Source organism: Idiotropiscis lumnitzeri, chromosome 2, assembly GCF_059441095.1.
Source record: "Idiotropiscis lumnitzeri isolate Australia: NSW breed Sydney's pygmy pipehorse chromosome 2, RoL_Ilum_1.0, whole genome shotgun sequence".
Classification (NCBI taxonomy): domain Eukaryota; kingdom Metazoa; phylum Chordata; class Actinopteri; order Syngnathiformes; family Syngnathidae; genus Idiotropiscis; species Idiotropiscis lumnitzeri.
Genome location: NC_142392.1, coordinates 8,327,154 through 8,333,673, shown reverse-complemented (window position 1 = coordinate 8,333,673; position 6,520 = coordinate 8,327,154). Strand labels below are relative to the sequence as shown.

The window sequence follows — 6,520 nt, the reverse complement described above, 5'->3', positions numbered from 1 at the left end:
CTGATGCATTTTATTCTATAGTTAAATCAGTTTGTACAAGTTATACTTACAATGAAATAAACCTTGAAAAAAGTTAGCTGGTTGGTTTGAAAACGGACCAAAAAGAGTAGACGAATACCAGTCAAGTGAATGTTGTTGTATTGCTGTTGTATTTTGCGCACGTGCCCCAGTAGGCTGGACTTGAGTAGCAATGCCGAAAACCAGCCTTTTCTGCAAGTTTAAATAATACACAAATGTTCTCATGTGTGACATAAACCTGAATCTCTCTCTGCAGTGATGCAGTATTTCAGCAACCTTAACGTGCAAGGTCGACAGTTATGCCTGTTTGGAGGAGCGGCTGGATAAATTCTCGATGACTTAAAAATAATTTCTAATTGAAAAAGTAGCCGCACGAATACAAGTTCTTACGACACAAAACAGCACAAACGAAATAGACTATTTCAACCAAAAAGCGGACGTTTTTACAGCAAAAACGATTGGTAAAATTTCAGGTTTATTTCAGGAGATCAACAAGGCATTAAGAAATCCAACTCATGAAACAGACGTCGACAAAGATGACGATGCCCGTCCTTATTTTCAAACTATTTGATGCAAAACGTTTTGAGACAATCACTGGACACATTATGGTAACTTTAATGGACTTCTGCGCTTCTCAACAGGTATAATGGGCCACTCTTCATCAGCAAACAGCTCGAGTTGTCTCAGCTTTGAAGGGTACTTTCTCCAGACCGTATATAACCTGGAATTAATAACAAATACGAGTGATTTATATGCGTCACTGATCGCAGTAGCACGATACCAACCTAATTCGACGGCATCCAAAACGAAGGTAGACTGACGCCACAGCACCTGCGCTCGTGGTCGTGACGTCACCACTCGAAATAAAAAAGTGTAATATCTCTGGAACGGAAGCAGCACAAACGAAAATTTTAACAGCACAAACGAGCACAAACGCAGCACAAACGAACGGCACCATTCCCGACTCATTTGGATGCAAATGGGGGGCTGGGTGACGTCGCCACTCGAAATAAAAAAGTGTAATATCTCTGGAACCGAAGCAGCACAAACGAAACTTTTAACAGCACAAACGGGCACAAACGTAGCACAAACGAATGACACCATTCCCGAGTCAATCGGATGAAAATGGGGGGCTGGGTGACGTCACACCCGAAATTAAAACGTGTAATATCTTTCGAACCGGAGCAGCACAGACGAAAATTTTAACAGCACAAACGGGCACAAACGTAGCACAAACGAATGGCACCATTCCCGAGTCAATCGGATGAAAATGGGGGGCTGGGTGACGTCACGCTCGAAATAAAACAAAGTGTAATATCTTTCGAACCGGAGCAGCACAAACGAAAATTTTAACAGCACAAACGGGCACAAACGTAGCACAAACGAATGACACCATTCCCGAGTCAATCGGATGAAAATGGGGGGCTGGGTGACGTCACCACTCGAAATTAAAACGTGTAATAGCTTTCGAACCGGAGCAGCACAAACGAAAATTTTAACAGCACAAACGGGCACAAACGTAGCACAAACGAATGACACCATTACCGACTCATTTGGATGAAAATGGGGGGCTGGGTGACGTCACACTCGAAATAAAACAAAGTGTAATATCTTTCGAACCGAAGCAGCACAAACGAAAATTTTAACAGCACAAACGGGCACAAACGCAGCACAAACGAAACAAACTATTTCCCCCTATTTTTGCAACAAATGGGGGGCCAACTTCACGCAGGTAAAAGACCTGCGTGAAGTTGGCCCCCCATTTGCAGGTCTTTTACCTGGCCTGAGATCAACTTGTCAAGTTGATTTACTGTGTGTGTGTGTGTGTGCTTTCATTAAACCTCTTGTGCTATGCCGACCTTGGGATTATGGCTTGGCTCCAGCCTTTATTCAATCGTAATCGTGTCATTTTCTGTTAAGAGAATTTTGCATTTACAAATACTTATTTAGACGTGCTTTATGCACAATTTTTCTTTCATCTGTGATTTTTTTAAAGCGCCGTTTGCCCAATGTCGACAGAACACAAACATTTATCTTGACTGTCAGTCCACATTGTACCCATACAGCTCATACAGGATGGGAAACCCCAAATTTTAATTAGCTCACAACCGCCTACGCTCTTCCTACTTATCCGAACAATTCCTCTCTTTTACAAGTTATCTGTTGGTATCACACTACTAATACTCCCATCGCATAAAAGTCAGTGTGATTTCTTCCTGCAACCTTGGTTCTCAAACACTTTTACTTCTTATCAGTCTGAAAGCGCACCTGGTCTGTGTCTCACCAATCTTAGCTCCTCCAGTCGGGAGGAAGGAAAAAATGTCAAAAAGGTCAAGTCATGGTTTTGGTGTTAATTTTGGAGCGGCATCCACAATTTGTGTGATGCCTTCTACTGGTGCGGAAAAACAGAATGACGCTGGGCTGAAATGCATCGCACCTTATCAGTGTAATGTCCCTGTTACAATTAAGTCGCCGTGCAATGTGGATGTTGTGTGATGGAATGTCATTTTATTTTTTTTCATTTCAACTATTAAAGCAGCGGTGAGGCCTGCTCGAACACACGGAAATCCAATTGTTGTGATTAACATGCAAATGATTTCATGAGCCCTGTGTGTCTGCAGCCAAACAAGGTCATAAAAGCATTTTTTGCAATCACTGCTCAAATGGCTTATAATAATAATTTGGCAGTGTTAAGATGCTTTGTTAATACAATCTTGTAGTGTATCTTCTCAACTTCCAACCTACACGACCCATTCCATGGCCATGACGATACCGTTGTTTTAAAGATTACCAAGGCTTGTTGGACCTTTCTCTGCCACATAAATTACAGCCCTGAGAGGCACTGGGCCTCAACTTTATCTATGAAGGGTCAGGGATTTAATTGGGGTCACCGAGGCGTCCCAAGGAAGGAGTTTACAGAAAAGTGGTCTGGCAATATCTTTTTTTTTTTTATCACTGACAATGCGCCCGTTTAAAGTTTTGATGTTTGTGTAAATTCGCCCTTGCTTATTGATTCTGATATTAAAGTCTAATTGTATCAGTGTATCACAGCCAAATAAGTAAAACGCATGTTGATGTAGAACTCCTTCTACACACACTTTTATGTTTGTTTTTTATGTCACGTGATCCTCCGTTGCTACCACAACTCGTCCTGAAAAGTTAATGTTTGGAACAAGACTTACTGCTTTCTCCTTTTTTTTTTTTTTCTTCTGCTCAACGCGTTCATGCTTTTTGTGCATAATTTAGAATTTTCTTTTCCATTTTACAAGTTGGCCAATTTAAATTACCGTATTTTCGCACCCAAAAGACGCGCCGAGTCAAAGGGCGCAGTACCAGTGGAGGGTGCTATTTCTGTATTTGTTACATAGATAGAACACGCCGTCTCATTGGGCGCTAACAGAACCGAGCAGTCTCGCTGGCTGCTCAGTCGCGCTAGCGTGTTTTTAAAATGGCAGCGGGAGTTCAGTGGTACTTTATTTTAGCTTTTAACAACGTGCTGAAGTTGTCCTCATCCAAAAATGCACCAAGTCCTTGTCTTCTGTATCCAAGATAAACAGCTGGACACTTCGCCATTAAACACGAGAGTCATTATCAATCTGCCTCGCCATCTCGCTGCGGCGCAGCCCCTCAGATGGGATGCCGACACAATGCCGGCGTGAGCAAGTCACTAATCAACAAACGATGTGCGGTCACGGAGTTACATCAAAACTAAAACTATCACCCCAAATCAACTGAATAGCATAATAGTGTCGGCCCAGCAAAATTACACCTCCCAGATTACCATACACTAGCTTAGTTAACATGCATGCACACTAAAACAGAAGATAGCACGGCTAGCGTGGCTAGCTGTTTTGAAAAAGGCAACAGGAGCAAAACTGAGTTTGGTTGTATTTTATTTAACAAGGTACTCACATTAATATTGATCAGTCATCCACAAATCCTTCAAAATCAGATTCTTCCGTATCAGATACAAACAGTTGGGCAAGTTCTCCCACAAACACGCCAGGTTCCCTCTCGTCATTGTCCAATTCTGTGTCACTGCTGAGCGGCTCCTCGGATGTAATGCCGGCTTTCGCGAAAGCTCTTACAATAGAGCTAGCAGACACGTTCGTCCAAGCACCTACAATCCACTCGCAAATTGTGGCATAACTTGCTCTTCGCTGTCTCCCAGTCTTTGTGAAGCTGTGTTCGCCCTCCGCCATCCATCGCTCCCACGCAGCACGCAACTTCACTTTGAACGCCCTGTTTATACTAATGTCGAGTGGTTGGAGTTCCTTTGTCAAGCCTCCCGGGATGATGGCAAGCTCTGAGTTCATATGCGTGACTTGACCTTTCACAGCGGCTGTCAGATGGGCACGCATGGAGTCAGACCAACAGCGACGGTGACGCGTGGAAAAAACCAACGGGTCTCTTTACGTACACCTCACTCAGCCCCTCTCTCATTTTGTCCTCGTCCATCCAGCCCTTTTGATTGGCCTTGATGATAACGCCGGCAGGAAACTTCTCTTTAGGCAGCGTCTTCCGCTTAAAAATCACCATAGCTGGTAATTTTTGTCCGTTAGGATGGCAAGCTAGGACAACAGTAAAAGCCGACTTCTCGTGCCCCGTTGTGCGGATTGCTACCGTGCTGACCCCCTTCTTCTCCACAGTGCGGCTCGCCGGGATGTCGAAAGTTAGCGGCACCTCGTCCAAGTTGGTGATGTGGCTGGGCTGGATACGTTTGTCGGCAATCTTTTTGCTGCAGTAAGAGCGGAAGGCGACCATCTTCTCCTTGTAATCCTCTGGGAGTTGCTGCGCGACGGTCGTCTTTGCCCGGATGGATAGATGGCGCCGTTTCATAAAACGAAAACACCAAGACGCCCCTCCTTGGAAATGTTCGATGTTCAATTCGCCAGCAAGCGTTACTGCCTTCTGTCGAATGGTGATGGTAGATACGCTTCTCCCAGCTGTTCTGTGAGCAGCAATCCATTGCTCGAGCTGGTCTTCCAACACGGGCCATCTTGCCTTGCTTCCACGAAAACTCAGTGTAGTTTTCTTGACTTTCTTGACTCTGTCTTCCTGCTTCCTCGTCTTGCGAACCATGGATTCGTTGATTTTTAATTCCCTCGCAGCTGCTCGATTCCCATGAACATTTGCGTAGCTGATAGCTTGTAGCTTGAACTGTGCTTCGTAAGAGTGTCTCTTCTTTGATGCCATTTTTGCTGATTAATTGCCTGAGCAACGTGTTGCACCTGGTAAACAAAGAGGCATCGGGGCTGCTTTGCACTGGGGGGGTGCCTTTGCATTGTCATTCACGCCCATCTCCCCTCTCATATCCGCCTGTTGTCGTTCACGCCCATCGTTCCCCTCTCACGCCCCCTGCTGTCGTTAGCCACGCCCGCCTTCTCTCTCTATATAAGCGGTGTGCATGCAGTAAATGTTTGCAGTCAGCCCAGCAGTGCACTTGTTGCACTTGGTCCACATAATGGGCGCTCCACCTCAAAAGGCGCCCTGGCTTTCTTGGACGAGTTTCAGGACTTTAAAGTGCGCCTGATGACTGCGAAAATAAGGTAATCCAATGTATAAAAAATATAATATAGCATGAAAAAAAATATTTGGTATATTTGACAAAATGATACGTTTTTTCCGAAGTGAGATCCTGCTTAGCAACAAACCCCAAACGCTTGATAGAGCTCAATCTAGAAAGTGGTTTTAGCAAGTCAGAAATTTATTCAGAAAGTGAAATATTAAATGTATGTGAGGGCATATTTTAAGAGTTTGAGTTATGTTCAATGAACCATACATATACGAGCCAGCCAAACACAGCGAGAAAACCAGCGCTGACTCCAGTCGCCATCAAGTTGCCAACTCCTGACATACCAAAACCATTGAGAGAAACTGAGACTATTTGCGTTTCTCTTTCTGGTTCTTTTTATAGTTCAACTTCTAGTTCAGTTTTTCACCTTTTCACACAGCGTAATGAAGGCCAGTTGAGCAAGTGGAACAAGTGATTTTATTGATGATTGTGGAAGGCAACGATTTCATAAGCACAGTTTCTTCTCACACCTTTTCCATGAAGTACGTTTAAAAAGACAATTGAAAAGCATAATGTTAACAAATGTTCCAGGCAAAGGCAATTAATTTCATTTAAATGTTTGATGTAAACAGAAAAAAAATCATCATCACTCAGACACAATGGTTCTTCTGGCACTGATCACATTGGCTTAATGTCAATAAAAAAGCTTTGCAAAATTCAATATAACATATTTGATTCAAAATCACATTTACATCTTACCACAAAGAGACAGTTCCTTCAGTTTTTTGTTGTCTTTTTTTAAGCTTCAAGGATCGCTGCAATTCTCACCAGCACAATTGTGACTCTCAGCACCACTTTTAGAAAAGAATTTTTTAGCACAAACGCTGCAACTGAATGGCTTGTCTCCAGTGTGTGTGGCTCGTTAAATGCGACTTACGATAGAAACTCTTTCCACAAACTGAGCAGGAAAAGGGTTTTTCGCCACCG

The 6,520-nt window shown here is 43.5% G+C and overlaps 1 long non-coding RNA gene across 1 annotated transcript; it reads right to left on the bottom strand.

Moving 5' to 3' along the window:
- Positions 1 to 471: 471 nt before the first annotated feature.
- LOC148341598 (uncharacterized) lies at positions 472 to 1,003 on the bottom strand. Its single transcript, XR_015842359.1, has 2 exons — positions 804 to 1,003; positions 472 to 739 (listed from the first exon to the last, which is right to left on the bottom strand). It is a non-coding gene; the product is annotated as an uncharacterized LOC148341598 (long non-coding RNA).
- Positions 1,004 to 6,520: the final 5,517 nt, after the last annotated feature.